The sequence below is a fragment of the Tribolium madens genome, unplaced genomic scaffold (genome assembly GCF_015345945.1).
Source record: "Tribolium madens isolate multiple individuals breed KSU strain unplaced genomic scaffold, Tmad_KSU_1.1 Scaffold_91;HRSCAF=231;Tcas5.2_LG7, whole genome shotgun sequence".
NCBI lineage: Eukaryota > Metazoa > Arthropoda > Insecta > Coleoptera > Tenebrionidae > Tribolium > Tribolium madens.
The window spans coordinates 9,908,208-9,932,990 of NW_025401063.1; the positions used below are offsets into that span (position 1 = coordinate 9,908,208).

Below are 24,783 nucleotides of genomic sequence, written 5' to 3' on the forward strand. Positions count from 1 at the left end.
ATACGTAGACAAATGTCACTTAGACCACATGAAATCGCAAAAAAATTCCATTCAAATTGCTTACTTCAGGCTTCAGACTTTTAATTAAAACGATACGTTTCATATCTACGTGAAAAGAAGGGCTAACCTCATAAAAAAAGACTTGTCATGGGAACTTTAACAGTTGTCCTTTAACACTATTCAAGACTTTTGAATCACCCAGTATACCTAATTATTAAATTAACAGAGTAACTTTGAAAAGAAAGACCTATGGACATTAAAATTAAAAAATTAAAAATTATTAAAAATTATTGAGAAATTTATAATAATTCACCTAATTTAAAAAACAACAAACTAGTTGAAGCAATTTTTTTAACTAATAAAGCATAAACAGAAAATTTGTTGGCAGTTTTAAAACATCGCCGCTTGAAATTCTGTTAGTGACGTCTACTCGTAGATACTGGAAGAAATTTTCTATAATTGGCTTTGTTATAATTATATAATTCACTATTTTATTCTATTTTATATGTATATGATGTATAGGGTAAAGTAGAAAAATCATCTCTAAAAACAAAAATTGGTTAATAGAAGTTTTATACAAATCTAGATTTCATACACTTCTCAGTTAATTATTAAGTATTTTTATTTCTAGAGTTCGTATGTACATCTTCGTGTCATTCTCATAAAACGTTGCTCCCTCATGGTATGTTAAGTGAAAATTTCCTGTTTGACTCATTTTAATTTTTTATTAATGTCTTGCAGAATGACGCATATATAATATCTAACAATTTTATTTGTTTATTTCCTGATTTTGACTTAATTTGGTCTACTCTGACGTACTAATATTACAAAATGTAAAAAATTACGTCTTGATAAATCATACGTAGTCATTTGAAATTCAATCTTCGACGCCCAAACAAATAACTATTCGGCATCTTGTCATCAAAATGACATGCAACAATCCAAGTAAATTGACATTTCGACGTATTTCTCCCGATGTAAAAATATGACATAAGGAATATGTAATTGCAAGATAAAAATTCCACCATGTCCCGTTTATGTAATAAAGCAACAGTTTAATATAGAAAGCGTCTGGAAAACGCATAATTGCGGTTCGAACTGACGTCTACGAATACATTTAATTATGTAAAACACGTTAGTGGAGAAAAATGTCCAACACCGTTACCAGCAATAAAACAATTAAAAACAATTTGGACTAATTAGGTGGTAGTGAAAAGTGAAACGTTGCAATTGTGGTTTGACGCAAAGCAAATAAATATGACCGTTTTTAATTACTGTTTTTAAACATTAAATTCGGTGGAGGTGCTGAGTAGGTGCTGGTGGGTGTTAATTTTTCTCGGTTTTTTTCTTTTTTCGGTGGAAAGCTGGGTATCGGAGTATATAAATTTATAATGTTGGCTAAACGAACGGACAATGTGAGGTATTAGCAGTACTTAAGAGAGCCGCACCCAGGCCAGGCGGGCCGACACGCGTTAACAGACCCACTCTGCATCACAATCACAGAGTCGCGGGCGGCCCTGGCTCATGTCATGAATCTTAATTATATACCTATTCCTCAAAAATAGACATCGCCAGTCGGCCCTCCTCTATACCTCGAGATTCATTACTGTTATAACAGGATTCAACGACCAAAAATTATTAACATCGCCGGCGACGTTTGCGTCACCCAAACTCTTCGCCGTCGCGCAAAACGACAACGTTCGGCTGTTATGATACAGAGTGGCCTTGAAAATAATAACATGCATTGTTGCATTATTGTTATATATGCGGCACGTTCTCCCGCACCTCCGGCAGGATTTCTCCGAGTTGATGGTGTTGAGTCATGCCGAAGCAAGTGGCTCGATATTCATGAACCGTAAATTTATTTTCTTTCGATATCTGATAATTAGATTCTAATAATCGAGAGTTATATGACAGCAAATAAATAAAGTGCCGTAAACATGAATGCGTTTGGATGTTTATTCATGTTTGAACATAATTTCATTATAATTTTTTGACTGGCAAAGAGTGAAGACAGATAGTTAAGAGAAAATGAATGATGAAGCCAGCTATTAGTAAATTCAGCTTTAGTACAACTTGTTACTTAGCTTTCATTGTGCCAGCACAGCTACCAATTCAAATTAATTAATCACATTTAAATATTTTTGACCACTCTTATTAGAAGGTTTTAATTTTAGTTGCAAACCGCCTGTCACAACCTTACCCAAACTTGGCATGTTGTATGATTCATAGCAATCACAAAATCGGATCAAAATCAATCAAAGCCGATTTTGCCATCAATCCGTCTGAATTCCTGACGTGTCTTTTCCAGTATCATTAATAAAAACACACGTGTGTATTTTCATGCCAAGCACTACACAATAATAAAGTAAACACGTTGATAATCCAAATTTGTATTCTCATATATTTGCTTAAAGCTCAAATATGTATTTAGTTAAAGAATCCGTCGGTTTGCCACGTTTTTCAAATATGGTGCAGTAATTTATTTCCAGAGGTTAGAACAAGTGAATAGTTAAATCCGCAATAATATTAATTGCAACGTTTTAAAAGGGAATAACCGGTGATAAATTTTATGAGCGCATTACTGTTAATTATCTCCGAAAGAAAATGTTGCTCTCTGAACATGGCATTCGAGGGAGGATAGCACAAAGTTTCAAAATTTCTGATGTTTATTGAAATTTATTATAATAATTATGATGATTACGAGAAAATCATGTCGTGTCGTTAAGGGAAAAATGGTCACGATAATAACATCACGACGTTTTGTTTGATAGTTGTTGGACTAGAAAAATATTACAAAAATATCACGCCCACGATGGGTCTCCTCAATTTATAACGTTGCGGGGCTTTTAAATAAGGCGGTTGATTAATATCTCAAAATCATTTAAAAACTTAATTCGGGTAACCTAGTATTAATTAGTCAGGCATTTTTATGTGGGTCTTAATTAATTGAACATCTCACTTTATTTATGGTGAAGCGGTCGGAAACACCGCCACAATCCCATATCGGTTACCAAAAATGTAACCTGTGGCTGCTTAACCGCTTGGAGGTATGCAAATATTCGGTAAATTGATACTTTAACGCTGGTTTTCCAACTTACAGTTACTTGTAACAATTAGCTACTTGTTTGTAACTTATGAGTCCTTTAATAAAGACATCTTTTTCCTTCTATGAAAATAAACTAACTACATGCTGTTTTTATAAAAAAAATATTGCTGTGTTATGTAACTTTAATTTATTTTATTAACTAATTTTAAGTAATATTATTCTTAATTTAACGATATCATAAAATACATAACATGAAATATAATTTCGGTTCAGGCCCACAATCCAAAAGTAATCGATAAAACTTTTTTATTTTAATGAAATTAACTCAAAATTACAAGATCGGCACAAAAAGAAAATAATATAAAAATACAACTGAAGAAAATTGTTTTATTGGTAAATCTAAATTAAAAAATTCAGTTGTTTTATGAATCATAACAATTTTTTTAATGGTTTAAAAATGTACAATGCCTGTTTCGGGTATCTAGTAGATCCGCTGTATACAGTGTGCGCCAGAACTTGCGCCCCAGAAAAAAATGCCACATAAGGTGGCCAGGAACAAGGAAAAAATGTTTAAAAAATTCTATTCTATTTTTCTCTGGGGAGCAAGTTTTGGGGCACCTGTATAAAAAATGTGACGTCTTCTTTTTAAGAGAGTCTTTTAAAACACATCTGAAGAAAACATTCTAGATGCAAGCCAATGTAAATTGTATTAAAAGTAATTTTGTAATTCTAAATCAATTTTTTGTAAATTTATTAATTCAAAGCTCTAAAAATTGAATATTAGAAGTTAGTTATTTGTTATTATTAACAAAGATGTAAAGAATTAATGTGCTTTCCCTGTTCCAAATTTGAATTTAAAAAACCGAAAAAGTACATCTAGACACTAAACTTTTTACAATTAGCATTTAATGTGAGAAACGTTTGAAATCAATGTTGGTTGCAATAGGCAAATTGTTCCGTTGGCATTGAATAAAAACAATCTAATTAATATCCCATTATTAACAATAAATTAGAGTCTAAACTTTACAACCTATAGTTAAGTTGTGCAATTTAGCAAATAACGTACATGTTCCATAATTATCAATTTAGTACCGAAACGACTTATGCGCAAAGGGAGAAAATGGCTTTTTGCATGTACGCCGCGTAAATTATGTCCGTTATACGGGCCGCGATGTGGTACAAAATGTTCAATGGTAATAATATTCACACAATGATGAATGTTATTATTTATTACATGTTTGTCTGTCAGGTTTATTGATGTCTTTAACCTCCACAAAAGTTGAAATCTCGTTTAACCGAAGTTAGTTGCAGTAATCGCCGGATTATTTAAACCGATTTTTTTTACAGAAATATAATCAGATGTGGACGCGCCCGGTCCCACAGATTTCAATATAGATACAGTAGCCGGTAATATATTTTTCGAGTTCGTGGGGTGTATTTCAATAGACATAATGCATTTTCACGAAAACGTACCGGATACGTGACGTCATAGGAAACGTCCAAGTTATGCGCACTCATTGCCTCCGACACACCTTTTCGCGGTATGGTTAATGATTTTAACAGGTAACCACAATTTCGGAACAATGCGTTCCAAAATATGGGCCGATATTAATATGGATCAAGAACTGGGGTGACGACCGGATTTATGGATTTCGGCGGCACTTGGAATGATTTGTAAATAAAAAAGAACGTTAAGTAAACGGGAGATAATTAGAAGTATTTTATTTATTTGTTTGATTATTGGAGCACTGGAGCAAGGTTTATTTTTCTTGTGGTGTTTAATTTGTGATGTTATTGTTGTCTTCCGAGAGGGAGAACTTCTTGACCTCGATGGATCACACCCAATCTGGCTAATTTGGTTACAGCTCAGTCACATACCAACTCTCCGGTGTCATTATCAACATAATTGAACCAAGCAAAAAAACAGCAATTTCAGGTATTTGTCACGACAAAATTATTTCTTCCATATTTTTCCCAGGCATTTCCTGGGCAATCAATCTCAAAACCAGTATGTAGATTATTGGGTAAATGTAAACAAATGAACGCCACATTCTGTGACAAGCCACCAATACAGTTACGATTTATTAAAATTCTTTTAAACTCAAAATGCAATTAGATCAGGAACTGTTTTGTTTTTAGACATTTTATTTCTTGTTTAGATCTTATTTACTTAATTACATTCCACCTCCCATTGTTTGCTCACGCTGATGTTAAAACAAAAATATATTTCTATAAAGTCAATAAAGCAAAATGCATCAGGTTTTTTTGATAGAAAAGCCTGGCAAAAATTTTAAAACTATAACGTTTGTATGAGGATGCAATGAAGACAGTTTTGCAAATATGTAATTACTCGTAGATACTAACTAAAAAAATTAACATTTAAAACTCATATTTGTAAAAATGTATGTTACTTAAAAATAATTATTAATAACATTTAAAATTAAATAACTGCAAGACATTCTTGCATGATTTTTAAGCTACTCAAAAATATACATATTTTTTGCTTAGAACTAGAAGGCACTGTAAAAATATTTTTTTAACCGATATAATTTTTATCTTGAATCTTTTTTTAATAAAATTGATCATCTGCGGGACAAATAGAATAAATATGTCAAAATACATTACTACAATACTAAACATCAAAAAGCCTTAAAAAATTGCTACAGTTTTCTACAGTGTGATTTTTTAAAAAACGAACCACCCTGGGATATCACAGAAAAATGAGCAAAAATTAGAAAACCTGGAGACAAGTCAATTTTTATTTGCAGAGGGACACTTTTTAGTGTACTTGCGGAATTTGTAGTAGCTACCCCTTTGGTAATACAGATAATCTCTTAACAATTTTAAATGGCACTACTCCCTTTATGATACCCCAAATGGAAGGTTTTTTAACCAGGAATTCGGTTGTATGTTTTTTTTTTTTGAGTTTCGAGTGATTTTTATAAGATTACATGGTTCTCAATTATTGACAATACTAATGATGTAGTATGAAATGCTAAAAGCAAAGTTGAAGGTTTATTTTTAAACTAAAATTAACTTTTTCTGTTATAAAAATACGGCCCTTCAAAAACAATAAAAAAAATAATAAAATAAAATAAAAATAAAATATAAAAAAATAAAAAAAATTAAATTTGTAGGAGGTGTCCAAAATGGTCAGAGGTGGCTAGATCTTGTTCAGCGTAACGTAAATAAAAAATACTCAAAACCCAAACAAAACACAGTCGAATTCCTGATCAAAATACCTTTCATTTTAGGTATCACAATGAGAGTAAAATTTTGAACGGGTTGTTTGTATTACAAAGGGGGTTGATGCTACAACTATCAAAAGTACACTAAAAGATGTCCCCCTAGTAATAAAAATTGACCTGTCTAAGGATTTTCTAATTTTTGTTTATTTGTCTGAAATATTCAGAGTAGCTCGTTTTAAAAAAATCACCCTGTATGTTTTTCATAAAAAAACATAATAATTCAATTTAAAACTCATCGCACAACGTTACAACACACAACACAATTTCATTTTTTATTACAAGGGATTTAATATTTCAATATGCAAATTTTTATGTTAATTTTCTATTTAAAAGAATTAAAATTTGCCGACAGTGTTTTTTAAACTAAATTTAAATGTAGGTATCTAGGAATTAATTTCAAAACAAGAAAATCCAACACTAAAACGAGCTTCATTAGAACGATTACTTTTATGGTATAAGTGCTTCAATATCAAGCAGCAATGAAATTTTTACTTAAAAACTTAGTCGTTTTGATGCATTAGGTAGGTATATATCAAAGTAAGATCTATAAGCGAAAAATCATTATTGTTAATAAAACTTATTATGCAAAAAAACGAGGTACCTATATTAAAATTAGGTAAAATGTGCTTTTTTTACCTAAAAATCAACTAGGTACAATTTTGTATAATTACATAATTAGAAAAAAGTGTAATTATAAAAAGTGTGGATAAATTTTTTTGACTTGCTTAATAGGTGTGTACACTTTTTTCAGGTACAGTGACAAAAAACTAAAAAATATTATTTTTTTATTATCATATAGTAAACTTAATTACAGACCTATAGGCTGAATATAAAGTGTAGAACCAAACGGTTTTTTTAATGATTTGCCTCTAGAAAATAATAATTAATATAAATTAAAAAGTAATATAAAAAATATGATCGTATTTTGAGAACAAACTTTTGTTTTGTTTTTGAGTTTTGCGATTTTTTTTTGTCAAAATTGCAATGAATGTAAAAAGATTAAAGAAAAATTAAATATAAAGTATAGTTGTAATCCTTAGGTCATAACCTTCATGAGAAAAATGGTTTTATAATGAGTTGCCATTTAAAACAATTAAAAATTTTGTAGAACTCAAAAACAAACATAAAATTCAATAAATTTTATTGTTGATAAAACAACATTTTTATAGTACCTACTTTATCATTCATAAATTAGTTTTTCCAAAAAATAAATAGTTTAAGCAAAAAACGTTTGGTTCCATACTTTTTATTCACCTGGTATGTTCGTATGTTGTACCTAATCATTATTAGACAAGGATAAACTAATACAAAATTTTATTTGACAAATAAAGACAAAAAAACTAAAGCCTAACTATTGTTATTTGTCTAAAATTATTTTATTCTTGAAAACACTTTTTATAGATTAGTAGATATGCAAAATTGAAAAAATAACACATATTTACAGTTAAACTCCACAACAATATAAGATAATATTGATATTTGGAGACGAAATTTATTTTCCCAAAACAATAAGTATTGAATTAACAATACCTAAAATAAAATAAAAAATTCATGGGTAAACTCGCAATGCGGATTTGTAGTTGACAATCTTTACGATCTAAAGCACAGACGTCTTCTTCAGACCACCTGGACCCACCAAGACAAGGCTGCTCCGACCTACACAATCGGAAATTTGTCGTATTGAAAGTTAATCCATCCGCGACTCATTTAACTCAGATAATTTGCACATCAGTGACCTCTTGGTCCCTCAAACGGTTTAATAACCTCTGTTTTTTTCCACGTTCTTTTGCGACTTTGGCGAAAATGAGTGATGTATGACATCGGTGGAGCCCTCGTACCGAAGGAAGTTTCCGTCAAGCTTTAAAAATGACGAATTGGCCGCCAGTCCAAGACATATACACGGTCTAGAACCGACACATAGTTCGTGATGGACGGGTATTAATAATGATATCGATGCTCGGACACGGACACGATTCCTTCGGACAGCTGATGAATGCAGTGTCAAACCACTCCGACAGATACATATAGCTCATACTCCGAATGAGAACCCCACACCCGACCCGCACCCCCGGAAAAATTCCTCGGGCTTTTGTCGTTTTATCGGTGCTGCGTGTGGTGGCCGCGCAATATTTATCGATATATAAAATAATTATTACTTCTGGAATAGAAAACACAACTCGTAAACAAAACATTTCTCTTTGTTACGGCCACACCACTGTTTTATGTAATTTTTATGTCACGTATACCAATAAGCCGTTTTATTGCGCATCGTAATCGGAAGAAAATCGACGTGTTTGAGGTTTTTCTGGGTGCTGGGTGAAAAAAATGAAACGCGCGTGAGGTACGCCTGTGTGGACCAAAATTCGTGTCGCTGGCTTGCCAAGCCTGTCCAGGATGATGAAGCGATTTCTGTCAATTTATTACAGACGGACGAATAATTTATAATGTTTGCTGGTTGTAATATTTTTAAGATTTATTCTCGATGTGTCCATCGCATGCCGTTAAAGCTATTTCGTGAATGATTCCTCGGCTTAATCACCATCAATTACAATTAGCCAAAATGGAAACGAACCGATGTTCACATCCAGACAAGCAAACACCATAATATTCAATCATTTTATTGATATTTAAATTTCCCATAAATTATTTTTCACAACTCAATAACCACAAAAATACTGAGGCATTCCATTTTTGATTTAACGACACACCGCATTTTAAAAGTTGTAGAATCATTAGGAAATGTCTCAATAATTAATGAAATTCTTTTTAATAATAACTTAATTATTAACAATTCATGAAGGTGCAAGGCGGGAGATGCTAGGTTGGGGGATTTAGAGGGTTGTTCTTACATTATTCTCATTCCAAACAATTCATCAATATCATTACTTAATACCTAGCAATATCCGTAATGGTGAATCTTGCCTGACTTGTGTGGAGTGTTAAGGTTGTGTAAATTATTTATCAGAAAATTATGATTTGAATAAATGTCTGCCAATTTTTTCTTCTTCTTTTACCGAGTCAAATGATAAATCGTAAGTAGGTATACATATTATTGATAGAGTTGATTTTCTGCCAATCGAAAATGTAATTGTGTCTTTTGAAAATATTGACGTATCACAGTGATTACTCGCAAGCCACTACCTCATTACGTTAAGTGTCTGTAACAAGAAACTTGGAGTTGAAATGAATAATCCCAACAAAGTCCTTTGTGCGCGTCTAGCCGCAGCAAGTTAGCACGAAACAAAGTTGTCATTTGAGGTCCCATAAACCTAAGCGTGGAAAAAGGCGTGCGATGATGGGCAGTTCGTGGTCCGGCACTCCGGCGGTACGTGGCGTGGTAAAAAACCGAAAAAAAAATCATAAATTTTAACGACTGGACCGTTATGCATCGCTTAGGCGAGAATAAAATTGAGAGAAATCAAATGACAAACTTTACACCCTACAATCAAAGAGAGTGTGTGCGGTGATGTATGGGCAATGGGCAGGCTGTCGGGCCTTAATAACAGAGCGGCGTAATAATACGTCTCGCGGCCAGTGTTGGTATTGCGCTCGCGCTCCGGCATCAAAGTGAGCCATGCCGGAGGGCGAGTGCGACCGGAGTGGTCGATATGTGTCAATTGACCACACAGTTCGCGAAAAAGCGCTCCGGAAGTGCGAAGATGATGAAGAAAAGGAGATTCGCGGCCAGAGACTATTAGGCGTTTTTTAACGCTTGTAACACCTCTTGTTGGCAATCAGGCAAAACTAATCAAAATAATTTATTGCGAGGGTTTACGATGTGACGTCATTTTATGCGTTTTGTGTCCGTGCTTGTAGTATAAACAGTGCTATTCCATCGTCGCCACTAAAACATTTTTCAAGCATAAACCTCTAGTGGTTAACTATAAACGCGGCAACATGTTGGAAACAACACATTTTCTGCTTCCTTTTTATTGAGATTAATGCGACTCGATCTAATCAGTTCTACGACACGGAAGCCAATATTACCTCTACATTCATGTTGTTTCCTTACACAATATTTTGGAAACAACGACAAACTACTTCTTGGACTGGAAACCGACACCACTGTGAACAAGTCCAGCAAGCATGATATCTTATTAGAACATAGCAACATCAAAAATTTGTTTCCTTAAGTATGTAATATAGGTAGCTATTTTGTAAAAACAGAGTTTTATTTTTGATGCAAACATTAGGTATACTCAAAGTTAGTTTCAAATCCTTATCACAAATAGGCTAAATCAAAGCTATTGAAATAATGCTGCTTTCTGTTATCTCTAGTTTTGAAGTTGTTTCGATTCACATCCACATATAGGATTTGAAAGACGTTTTACGTATACTGTTTAAAACAGTTTTGATACTATTTAAAAAACAACAATTGAAGCAGTCTTGAAGAAAAGCTCAACTGCTTAGTAAATAATAAACATATTTTTTTCTTCCACGAAGACTTAAAAAGATAGGGAAACACCTATATACATTTTAAATTGCTAAAAGCATGTTTTTACATACGTGTTTGTATTTTATAAATTAACTAACTTAAACAGAGATATTTTTAGCCTTTTGCACAATTGTATCATACCGAGTGTCATACCTACTGAAATTATGCGTGTTCCAATTTTTTTATTTTAAATTTTGTTAAAGCGTGTGTAGGTTCTCGTATTTTTCTTATATTACAATTTCATTCATTTATAACTACCTACATAATATTTTATTAATAATTTAAGTTTGTATCTAGTTTTTTTTTAATTTCACTTTCAATTGTTTTTTTTTATTAAAGAAAAAAGACGTGACAGATTGTTTGCATTTTTTTCTCGAGTGAAAATACCAAGAACGCAACTCCCATTTTTGAAACCTTCCAAATGCCAACTATCTGGAATGAAATGTGTTCAGCACGCCCACGTATCTCATGTCCATGAAGCCCATCGCATTACTTTCGAATTGACAGAAAATTTATTTCAAGTCGGAAGGTGCAAGATTTTGTTAGTCGAGTGATTGAAAAGTGTCGTGAAAGCGTCCTTTCCGAATTAGAAAGCATGAGATTCAACGAAGATTAATTAGAATTTTACAACGAACGCACGCCTATGTCATTAAGCGGAATTAATTATTGTGCACTTAAGTACACTGAATTTAGATGAGCCGTAGATTCGCTTCCCCTGTCCCAAATTGCCCAAAATTTCGACACGTCGCTTTCCAAAGTAATAAAGTAATCACGGTGCACAATGTTAATACGTGCAGGACTAACTCGGGCTTAATTTTATTTAAAAACTGAACATTTCGCTTTCTTATATATACCCTTTTTTTCAAAATTTAAATTTGCTAACAAATGTACAAAAGAATTCTGGAATATGTATAGTTAATTTTGCTAAATTTTGAATTCTTTTGTATTTTGTTGAAGAAATAAACCTTTGGCACTGACTGCAAGTACTCCATTTTTTGTATTATTTATCAAGGAGATGAATCATCTTAGATGATGTCTAAACTATTAAAATATTTCTATTTGCAATAAGTTAAAAATGGCAAATTAATGTTAATAACACATTAAAATTAATTTTTATAAAGCGTTTGTAAGCTTCTGTCAGCGCTCAACGTTGAAAAGCTTGACGGTCTTTTTGTAGCATAACTGTATCGCTTTCCGGTGAGTGTTGGCCCGGAGTATTGAGCTGTGAAGATGAAGCGGGCGGGCAACGCGCTCCAAGTACGGCGCACCCCAGACAGGATGGGAGTTCCGCTTGACCCCTGCCCCCTATGCCCCCGAGGTCTCCAAAAGAACACGAGGGTGTGGTTATTTAAACCATTTCGTAATTCATGATTACACTCCACGCACACACGAAACCGCCTTTTTTCTCCGAGTCGAGGACGACACCTGGTGCTCGTCGTCTACACGAAGTCGGTTGCGTAGCAGAGCTACCGACCGGATTACTCCACATAATCTTCTAATATAGAGTGTGGGAGTATTCTTATGGGAATGTGACCCCTCGACCTCTCACCGGGGCGTTCCCAGCATTGTGCTACCTGTGTCAGAGTCCGGAGGGGTCCGCTAATTACCCGGTAATTGAGGCAGGAAGTTGAGAAATCACCGCTTGTGTGCCTGTTGTCAGTCTCTCGTGTTTTGCGCTCTCTCGAAATATGGGACGAACGAGTAATCAGACGAATTTGGCACACGAGACGGAGCTTTGGCCTCGCTTTCCTTAATCCGAAAACGACGATTTTCGTGATTTACACCGGAAAAAGATGAATCAGTGATTTCGACTTCCGATCTTCATTAATATTAACAGGTTGCTCGAAGACTGAAGGTTACGTTCTCCAATTTGTCTTGGATTACGTGGATGTTGGACACAGTTCAATCCCATGAGAGCAACTAAAGGTCTTCAAGGTCAGTATCAGGAAAGATTGTCATATATATACTCATCTTTACAGACATTTATCGACTGCTTTTTATTCTTCTCAAAATAACTTGGAGAAATAACTTCTTCAAGTCTATAGTTTTGTATTTAATTTAGTTACTGAAATAGAAGGTACTGTTCCTAAATTACCAACACGATTCATCTTGCAAAACCTTTGCTTACAAACTTTGCTTAATTAAATTAATGGCTACAAAGGTGACACTTCCGTTTCACAATGTGATTATCCATTAAGTTTTGACTGAAACAGAGCTCGTTCTATTGTTGCGTAAGTACACTCAAAATAAAGTTCAAAGTCGACTTTTACGGCAAAGGTAAGCAAAGTTTCAAATTAAACAAAAAAAAAAGTTCCAGAATACACATTCTAAAAAAAAAAAATTTGCTACTCGTATAATGTACCTAAAGAGATCTAAATAAACAGTTAATGAGAAGTTTTTAACAAACCTTGACGGACATAAGCTTAATCATGTCTGAAATTAAATGATGATATTCTCAGATATTTGAATAATATAATTTTATTCTCGTCCAAAGCAAGTATAAAAAAATTACCTATTAAGAATTTCAAAACACTTCCACATTACATATTATTTTGTTGTACCTACATCTCAATCGTGATTAGTTCTTTGAAAAATCACCAAAAATAGCATTAAACCTTTTATAAAATTTATAAGTACATTGAGATAGTGCATTCTCTAAAACTTACATAGGTACTAGAAAACAAAAAATAAAAAATGCTAAAACAATTTAGGCTATTTTCTAGACCATATTTTAGAAACATAATAAAACCAAAACGATCAAAACTACTTAAAAATATTTTTAGAAACGTAAAAATTTAAAAAGATAAATTAAAGTTTTTAAAAATGCTGTCAAAAACCATAAGTTGTATATAAGAGGTAAGTAAGTATATAAACTAGGTCACCAGAAACCCAACAGAAAAAATCTAAAGATATTGAAATTCCACAGAAATTCCAAAAAAAACATTACAACGTTTTTTTTTTATTTTTAGATCAAAGCATTTAAAGTCATCAAAAAATTGCATAAAAATGTCTATAAATTCATACATTTCCAAACACTTTCGCGAATAACACCCTACTGATCGCAGAAAACCAGGCTTTTAAAATAAAGTATTACAATTTTCAAAACATATTTGTTTTTTTACCAAATAATGGTCAGGTATAGAACACCCTAAAATAAAGGGTTCACTAGTTTTTCGCATTATGTTCATTTGCAACCTTTTATAACTAATACAAAGTGTTTTCAAATTCTAGAACGAACAACTTGTGATTGATTTTATAAATACGAATACGGAGGAGTACGGAGGAGTAGCTCCACCAAAAGAAGTGCTATGTGCAAGGCACCAAAACCCGATTAGCCTACACCTGGAATCAAACTTGTTAATTACTTTTCATTTATTGTGTCTTTGTAGGCGTGCGAGTGGCAACGAAATTATCACTATCGAAACCAGAACAAATGCTTTTATTGAATTTAATCAAAATTGTAAATCCAGTCAAGCGATTCAAAGTCGCTATAATTTTTTGGGTCGGTTATCGCCTCCTCTACCACAAGCAAACCTCTGGTTTGAGTAATTTATTTTCGCGTCCTCGTTGCTTTTACGATGCCAGGGCGATCGACTTTACGACCCGGTACTGATAATGAAATTGCAAATGTAATGAAGATTTTAATTTAACTCCTTTACTGCATCTTTATCTTATCCGATGTGGGTGAATTATCACTCGTTATCTGATGATACGGCTCTGAAATTCGTCAGCACAATTGAAAATGTTGGATTTCCTATCTATCAATCGTAACGGTTACAGACCGTAGAAGCGTTATCAAACCGGCCTTATCGCTCACCTGTGGCAGAGGAAACGGTTGCTTGTGTCGCTGAAAATTGACCACATTTCGATTTTCTTGCACAATGCAGTGAGAAATGTTATATTGCAAACAACGCGTTTGCAAAATTCATGGAAACAACACACAAGGACAAGATAAATTAATTCATTTTATCTTTTATCGTGTAATTTGCGATGAAGTAGGTACTCGACCGAAACACTTTATGATAATTTCGAGACAAAAAAGTGCTTTTCGACGATTTTACGCCGTCCCGGAAATTTCCATGTTACAAAGAAATCTTCCTTTCTCAGGAGTTGTGCGACGAAAATACCATGATAAGCAGATAACGACTTTTCGGTTCATTGAACCATAATCACATATTGCAGCTTTTTCTACGTAATAGAAAACAGCAACATTTTCGAAAAAACCTATAGAAACTAAATACATAGGTATAGTAAAACTATTCTTCAATTACCTACTTATATAATATTTTGTTATTTTAATAGTTTTTATGGTAAAAGGCTCAAAATAAATAGTGGGTACACTCCAGTGTTAAAAAATGTATTCAAGGAACAAACAATTACAATATTAACATTTTGTCGGTAGGTTAAAAAATTTACCATTAATAAAGATAAATTTACATGCTACTGAATTTTGTTCATATTATGAAAATGTAATGTTACGCTACTTGATTAATATATTATGATGCAAAAGCGTTTATCTTGTATTAGTCAGGATTACAATGATGAAAGTATTTAAATTGGTAATTTTATATGTTTAAATATACTGCGTATACTTCAAGCCTATTAGTTTTACTTAGAATACATTACTTTGCAACGGTTGTCTATACTTACTGTATATACTTCATTAATATGAGTTTACCTCGGAGTTTACAAGTTTTTGGTTCAGTAAATTTTATAATAAAACAAGAGGCAATTTCCAGTAAGCTACAGTCAATTATTTTTATTTGACATTTATGATAAATAACCAACACCTGTGTTGCAAAGATGTTTTTAGTTGTACCTAGTGCTTATATACTCAGGTATATTATCTTTTTAATTTTGTTCATTTCTATTATTAAGAAAAAATAGTGACATAAAGATCTAAACCTGTTAGTGAGAAAATATAATTTACTGCGTTTACTACATGTTTATCAATATTTTTTGTAGACTATCAATTTTTTAATCAAAAAATCTACTAACAAAATTACTAAAACAATTTTAATTTAGATATAGCCTATATTTTTCTAATACTCACTTACTTCACAAAAAATATGTATTAATACCTAATACAAATTTCTTAATTTGGTCGTTGTCCAAAAAAAAAGCGTTTGTTAACTTACATGTTTTTGTTAGTTTTGTTGTAATAATAATTATAACGTACAATAGATTAGTTATTATTTCTAAATCGGAAATTATTGTTTTGTGTAATTTTCCATTTTCCTCGAACCCGACCTTACTTATCAAATTCTTGTATTATCTATACAACCGATAAGTCGATACCAATCTCAGATTGTATACAACAAATTTATGTATGTTCTATAAATCAGCACAGGTCGTAAAATAAAATAACTATTTATGGCTGAAAAGATAAAAATTCGTCAGATTCGAATGTGTTCGGTCGATTTCAAACACCTTCACAGCCCTCGCGTACTTTGGCGGATCTATTTCGTCTTTAAATGATAAAACCGAATCTCATTTACAATCCGTTCTCGAATCAAATCAGGCGAAAAATTAAAACGACAAGAAATTAACGCGCGATGCCAATGTTAATTTATCTCGTTGTTATCTAGATGGTTGTGGGCGCACGAAGAGGATTGTGGTCACAGTTGGCCGGGGGTAAATCACAATACGGGCTATCGTTTTTATGACAATTTTATTTCATAAATTGCAGTTTTTTTTTCTAATTTGTGCGGCGGATAGAAATGGATGTAAATATGTATATTATGTAGAAAAAATGTTTGACCCAAAGCAGGTCCGTTAGAAGTCGAAATGAATGAATAAGAGTGAATGAACGTAGAGTCACACGTTCGAACAATAGGCCCTCGGATCTGAATTGTTTTACTTCTAACTGGCTCCTTTACAGTTACTCGCTGTTTATCTTCGACATAGCTCATCAAGTGGAGATTGGTTGTGCAAACACTCGTTTATAATAAATTAAAAGCATTTGTATTCAAATCGTGAAGGAAAAATTGCCAAATCTAAATAAGTCATCTTTTGAAAGTCATGATTTCGCGGTAATTACACAGTTAAAGGACGATGATGGGCCGGATTGCAGGTTTGAATCGATAATGGCGCCGAGATTACAGGTTACCGATCTATAAATAAAAATTTTATTCGTCTGCTGTTATTGAAAATGATCGGTGTTTTTTTCGAACGCATCGCTAAATCAAGACACGAACCCTCTTTTGGTCACGTGTTTTTCACATCCGCTCAGCGCGACATACTGACTTATAATAACGGAAAATCGACGGCTCCATGTTCCGACACTGTTAAAAATTCACCATACATAACCTAGCTCAACAAATATGTTAAATAAAAGACGTCTGGCTCAAAAGGGGTGAAGCCACGATTTATGGCTTTCATCTTAAAGAGGAAACTCATTTCAATTTTTAAGCTAGGAGAATGGTGAAAAGTCAATATGTTATTCCATTCGTTACAGTTGCCATAAAATTTTATTAACGCTGTTTTGTTTCTTTTTATTGTTGTGGGAGTTTATTAAACTCGGTTAATTAAGAAAATGTTGTTAAGCGGTGTCGGCAATCATACAAAATATTCCGTTCACACAAAACTTTCTGTAAGAGATACCTAGGGCCTCTTACAGACTTATGTATATATACAGGATGTCCTAGCAAATTGAAAAAGTCCATTAGTGACCTTTAAATGGTACAATTTAAAAAAAATATATAGGACATTGATAGATACTTATCTAGCTCATCGCCTAAAATTATTTTCAACTATACAGCATGTCTCAAAAATAAGTTACAATACAAACTTGTGTTTTTTTAAATGAAACACCATATGTTTCTTAGCGTTTTTGGATGTAGATTTTTATGACAATGCTTTTAAGCTAAACTTTTATTGGTCGATTTTGTTTAGTTTTAAAAATAAGACAGCTTTTTGGCGAAAACATGCACTTTTTAAAAATTCATTAGGTACACAAAAACTAAGACATCTATAAATATTTTTTTTTACTACCGCAAAGAAGAAGGTACAAGTGTTGCATTTGCAAAGATAAAAAAATGAAGGCGTTTGTTAAAAGTTCAATAATTTAAAAAATTTAAATGGAACACCCTATTTATTGTTTTTGCATTTAAAAGATTATAAAATTGTCTTTCTAAAGTACTTTTAGGTGTTTATAATCACTAACTAAAAAGATATTTAACGTTAAATAATAAACAAAATAATTACTATTATTTCAATACCCAAAAAGTGCACAGTTGCACAAGAGATGGAAGAAATATCACTTAATAATCACATTTGTGTTAAACTGAATCCATTATTCTTTATTTTTACAATAAAATAATTCGAATTTCAGTATTTATAACGACTTTTACAATCTCTGGATAGATCAGTGGTGGAATTACTATGGTTGCCATAGTACCAACAATGCTCAGATATTGATAGACATTGTTGCTACAATTAATATTGAATGTTAAATATCTTTTCATTTATCAATTCTAGACATTAAAAGTTTATTTTTTTAGATAGACAATTTATCAATCTATTAGATGCAAAAATAAAACATAGGGTGTTTCATTTCAATTTTTTAAATTATTTAACTTTTTACAAACTTCATAATTTATTAATCTTTACAAATGCAAAACACTAAAAAATTGCTACAGCTTTAAATACTTTCTTCTTTGCAGAAATAAGAAAAAAAATAATCTAGCTGTCTTAGTTTTTGTGTAATAAATTTTTAAAAAGTGCATGTTTTCGTCAAAAAATCGTCTTATTTCTAAAACTTAGCGTAATCGACAAATGAAAGTTTAGCGTTAATACAAATACATTGTTTTAAAAGGCTACAACCAAAAATGCCTACAAACATATAGTATTTCATATAAAAAAAACACAAGTATCGTAACTTATTTTTGGGACATGATGTATGGTTGAAAATAATTTTAGGTGATCCACTAGATTAGTAGGTACCTATCAATATCGTATACATTTTTTAAAATTTTACCATTTGAAGGTACTAATGGGCTTTTTCAAGTCGCTGGGACATCCTGTACGTATGGGACAACCGAATGAATATGGTTGTTGTTTCTTTCAATTATAGATAATTATGATCCAATAGCATTTCTTCTGGCGAGCGAGTGGCTTTAATCCAATCTAAACTATGTTTTAAAGTTATAAAACTTACCGACACGTCAATTAATTTTTTTACCTATAAGGGTGGTTTGCACCAACACTAGTTAAATTTAATCTCTTATTAAGAACAATTGTAACTTTGATAATAACAATGGTTACTATGGATTTAATCAGATTTTAACTAGTGTTGGTGCAACCCGCCCTAAGTGACCTGAAATTTTGAAATTAAATTGGCAACAATGAACAACAGAAAATATGTATGGAGACCTGCAAATTGACACATCGCATATTTTCTGTCTAATATCGACATGTTACCCATCAGAATCACAGAGCATTTTAATCAAAAATTTAATTACAAAAGCATGAGAGTTGAATTTTGCACTTTTATTCAAATGGATACATAAATGTCTATGTATAAATATAGACCAAAATCTTTCGAGCATATTTTTCTTTCAAACAAGACTGTTGACGTTAAAACGTATTTGATTTTTAAATGTTTAACATTTACAAATTACCTACAGTTTTTTTGAACGTAACAAATGAACAAAATCAAAATATGGAATCAAGTAACAAGGAGGAAAGTGTATCTTTTCCTCCAGTGTAATATATACAATTTTTCTTACCACTCAGCAAGAAAAACTTTAAAACTAGACGAGGTAAGGAGAGGTAAAATTTTTACTTCCCTGAGAGATTAAATACATATACTGGCTGCGCCAGAACTAGCGCCCTAGAGAAAAATGCCATTTAAGGTAAGATATCAAAAACGTAACAAAATGTTAAAAAAATTCTACCTATAGAAATTTCGAAGTTATCAGACTTATGAGAGTTTAAATTTGCACTTTGACGCTATTTATTTTCGTTGGAAAAATAATTTTTCAAGTTTTTTTGCTACAGGCTATTAGAAGAGAAAACAAGGAAGCTGTATCCTAAATTGTAACTCTGTTTAATGTTATTTGTGGCTTTTATTGGCAAAATTTTTGTACCTTTACTAAATAATTATAAAAAACATACCTACTTATACAAGATATCGATCATCAGTATCATTAAATATACGAAAAAATGTCAAATGTTAAAAAATAAATGTCAAAATTTTTCAACAGATAGAATTTTTTAAACATTTTTCCAATGTTCCTGATGGTATCTTATCTTACTTGAAATTTTTATCGGGGGCGCGAGTTCTGACGCCCCCTGTATATATTTTTACTGAAATTTTGAACGATAGGTAAGGTAAAATTTTCACCTCTCTAAAGGCCACTTTTCTTTCTGAAAAACTTACTTTCTGTTAGACTTTTTGACATTGACAAAAACAATTTTGATTAGAATGTTTTTGGTCCTAGAATAGGTAAGTATATATTACAGATAGGCATAAACACCCTGTGCATTTCAAATTTCTGTAGGTAAGTATGTTGAAAAGTGCTGTCCAATTGTTTTAAGAAGTATAAAAATATACCTACGACATAAAAGTATTTTTCCGAAATCGTCACTGAATTTACATAAAATCATCAGTAAAGGGTCTAAAATCGGCACTAATGTAGTTCATTACATTCTACTGCAACCAATAAGTATTTCAGTAAAATCATATTGTCATATTACAAATAACTTGAATATAAATAAACTTCTTGGCTATCGTCTCGATAGCTAAACACACATTTGTAATGATGAAAAATAACACTTTATAGTGTTTTGTCACAAAAATTAACAATTTTTTAAACTTAGAATTGAGGTTTTAATAAAATCAGCTTTAATATTCACGAGTTTTTCGTGATTTAAATATCACGAGTGTCAGCCTCTAGAACATAACATTACAACATTATATTATTATTATTTATTTTATCAAAAACAAATCAAAATACGTTTTTGAAACTATCTTCCTAAGTATATTAATTTGGTAGATAGATTTTAACCCCCTTGTAAAATTGTCTTTGATGCTGTCTCTGCTTGGGACAGGTGTCCCAAGTTTTAGGGCCGGCGCAAAAATAAATATTTCTAATTGATTAAAAAAAATGCTAGTGCAAAAGATTATTAGAGGATTATACAGGGTGCGCCACAACTCGCGCCCCAGAGAAAAATGCCATATAAGATAAGATACCAGGAACATGGAAAAAATGTTAAAAAAATTTTATCTATAAAAATTTCGAAGTTATGAGGGTTTAAAGTTTGCACTTTGACTCTATTTATTTCTGTTGGAAAAATAATTTTCCAAGTTTTTTTGCTATATGCTATTAAAAGAGGAAACAAGGAAGCTGTGTCCTAAATTGTAACTCTGTTCAATGTTATTTGTGGCTTTTATTGGCAAAATTTTTGTCCCTTTACTAAATAATTGTAAAAAAACATATACAAGATCATCAGAATCATTAAATAGATATAAAAAATGTCAAATGTCAAAAAGTAAATGTCAAAATTTTTTGACAGATAAAATTTTTTAAACATTTTTTTCATGTTCCTGGTATATCTTACCTTACTTGAAAATTTTCTCTGGGGCGCGAGTTCTGGCGCACCCTGTATAGACTTCAATTTGATGCTCTAATATTGTTCAAACTTTTTAGCGTATGTCAGGGAGACCCTAAAAACCAATTTCAATTAATTGGAATTTTTTCTATATGATATAATTCCTTGATTTTTTCTAATGGTAACTGTGAAAATTGAATAATGTAAAAGTTGCTCGATTTTGAGTAATTGACAATTTAATATTGAAAATTGAGAATTCTGGTAATTTATGACCAAGTTTGGGATGATGTGCTGCTAATGCATTCACAATAGAACGGAGGCTTCACAACAGAGCCCGGGTACGTCATAAATGTCTTTGCGGACTTTTTTCTTTTGTCAAGAAATTCTGGCCTGATCACCAATTACCGCAACCCCCCCATAAATTATTTCAAGTTTCAGATTTTCAATATTAAAATATTAATAATTCAAAACCTATCAACTTTATCATTATTCTATTTTCACAAATACCACAGAAAAAAATCAAAGAATGTTATCATGTAGAAAATATTCCAGTTAATTGAAATTTTTTCTCCAAATCTGATTTTTAAGGTCTCACTGCCATACGCTAAAAATTTTATACAATATCAAAACATCAAAGAAAGTGTATTTAATCCTACCTATATCACAATATCAAAATTATTAATTAAAAATATTTATTTTTGCGCCTGCCCTAAAACTTACGAGTCGAAAATAAGGTTATTCTACTTACATACCTACCCTTTCTTAAAACTTACAAGGATTTCAAATATTCATCTAAAATAGGTAGGTAATTTACTGGAATACATTTAAAGAGTTGATGTAGAAATATTTTCCTAGGTACCTACTTCCTAGTGTTCCTACATGACACTTAGGTATTTAAAAAAAAAAGATAAGACCAAAGTAACGTATGTACATTTTAAACATTGCTTTTTTCTTTTTTATGTAGCAGTTCTATTATTACGCAATTTTTATTGCAGCATTAAGATTAATAAGACAATAAAAATCGTCGATCTCATCAACAAAATTCACGCATCACGTGTCACTTTCGAACCGGAAACACACCCGCCGACTCCGTCATTAAATCCCAATCCTTCATTCGGAGGTTACAAATTTGGTTAATTATTTGTCGCCGTCCATAAATGCAATAATAAAGCGTGCAAAAGTCGAAGCTCGCCGAGTGCGATCGTCCGGTGAACACGATATCGTACCGAGTTATCCTATCATTAGATATAAACAAGTCATTCAGCCATTTTCTATGCTGGATGACCTTAAAACAAAATAAAGGGGAATAATTGGAGAGAGTCGTGGATTGGCTGGCCGGTCGGTCGATGCTAGACCGTATCCAATGAGCGGTGAGGGCAGGCCGACCGGTACTTGAGCCAAAACCCCATTAATCCATGTCTAATGAGATGCACAAATCTTGCTTGGCCGCGGCACTCGATTACCGACGAGAGATACACACCAAACAAAGTTTATACTAGAAACCCACATCAGCACTTTTTCATCTAATCAATTTTCTTGACTGATATTTGAAACGAATGAAAAATTATTTAATTAGTGAGAAGTGTGTGCAAGAGAAGAAAGTAGCTACTACTCTCCTCGTTCCTCATTGGCTCTTTATTTAATTATTGATGCTTAATGATTATCACACGCAACGTTTGTCTAAAGAAATTTTCTGATAGATGATGATTTCCAAATGTTAAGCCAGTATAAACTGATTATACAGGATTATTCAAAAGTGTAGGGCCAATTCTTGAATGGTGATAAAGCTAAACACTAAAATAAATGATTTTCTTCAAGCCTTTTTTTTGAGAAAAAATATAGAACTGACAGTTTCCGTATTATCATGTAGACACCTTAGCTCTTTTTTTGTCGGATTTAATTTATTGTTGAATGTGCTAGTTTGTTAATTGTTTTATACACCATAAGACACAAATTGCTATTTTTTTCTACAGGCATCTCTTTAATGTTGCTGGATCTGCTGTTTCCGCTAACAAAATTTAAGAATATATGAATCTATAAGGCTAAAAACTTAGCCCTAATATGTAATCTTTGAAAAGATATAGGTAGATATATCTCGTGAAAAAAGGCTCAAACAATTTTTTGTCATGGGAACGTTTAACTCAACTAGATATCTTTATCATCTCTCAAGAGATAGCCCAAGACTTTTGAATCACTCTGTAAAATTAAGTGGCAAATAGTGATTTAGTAAAACGAATTTTAATAAACGTAACTTGAAATTAGGTATTTGAAAATGTAAAAAAGTCTCGAAAAAAGGTAGGTAACAAAGAAAACATCTTAATTTTCCAAGTGAAACAGAGTTAAAAAAGTTTCGGAAGAATATGAAAACAAATATTTATTGATTCAACTAGTACTTATACCTAAATAAATTAAAGTATAATATGTGCCCATAATAGGTGTTAATTGAATTTTTTACACAAACTCTTAAAAAGACATACCTAGCTGTACAAGTTTTCAATTTTTACATTAATTGTAGGTAATAGAATTACTAATATTTTGGAACTCAATAACTTACCTACCTCGACCTTATTATTATTTAAAAATTTATAACAACTTTTATTGGGCATTTTGCCCTAATTATAAGAAATATACTATTTAATAAAAACATTTGTTAATGTTTCCAAAAATAATTACCTATTGTTAAAGCCATCTCTTGCGACAATAAAACTCTCAGAAAATGTGAACAATTTTACATCTCTTGAAAGTTTGTATTTAGGTTTGTATTTGATGATGAGTGGGTACAACCTTTCCAAATCGGAATTCACCCAATATTGTTTATTTCCATTTCTAGATAAAAACGACTTATAAAAATTTTGTCTAGACAAAAATAAAGCGTAGGAATGCCAATTTACCATGTAGATTTTACTCTATTTTTTGAGTAGGTATTTTCAAAGCATTTGGAAAAGTATAAGCAGAGAGCACTCAAGTGTAGCAAATTTAATAAATCATCAAAAAAGAAAGGATGATCCTCATTCAGGTTTATTTACCTAGATAAAACAATAAATAATTTGCAACAGTTTTAACTTTTAATAGTTTCAACTGAGAGTAATAAAATGAAATCGAAACCATTTAGTAATCACGTATTGAAAACATTACTACGTAAAGAATCTAACTAACTGTACATGTAACACGAAGCTTGCATTAAAATCTGCTACTAAGTGTAAAAATCAGTACCTATCATCGAAAAAACATTTTATTTTTATTTTATTTTATTTACTTGTTTCTTTATTATATACTAAGCAAATTACACATTAAACACATGCTTCACTACATTTGTCTAAATAAAAAAATATAAAATATATACAAACAGGATGCTTTACCTTTTAGGTCAGAAGGCATATGTACAGAGGTCAAGGGAAAAAGGATGAAATATTCTGCTCATTTTTACAAATTCGTTATATAGAGTCGATGAGTCAAATGAAACTTTTCACTCTAGTATAGTTTTCCTTCTATTAAAA

The 24,783-nt window shown here is 31.8% G+C and overlaps 1 protein-coding gene across 1 annotated transcript in view; it reads right to left on the minus strand.

Annotated features, from left to right (window-relative positions):
* Positions 1–24,783, minus strand: part of LOC123011475 (putative transcription factor SOX-15) — a 39,515-nt gene that overhangs the window by 7,444 nt on the left and 7,288 nt on the right. The gene's annotated exons all lie outside the window — the stretch shown is intronic.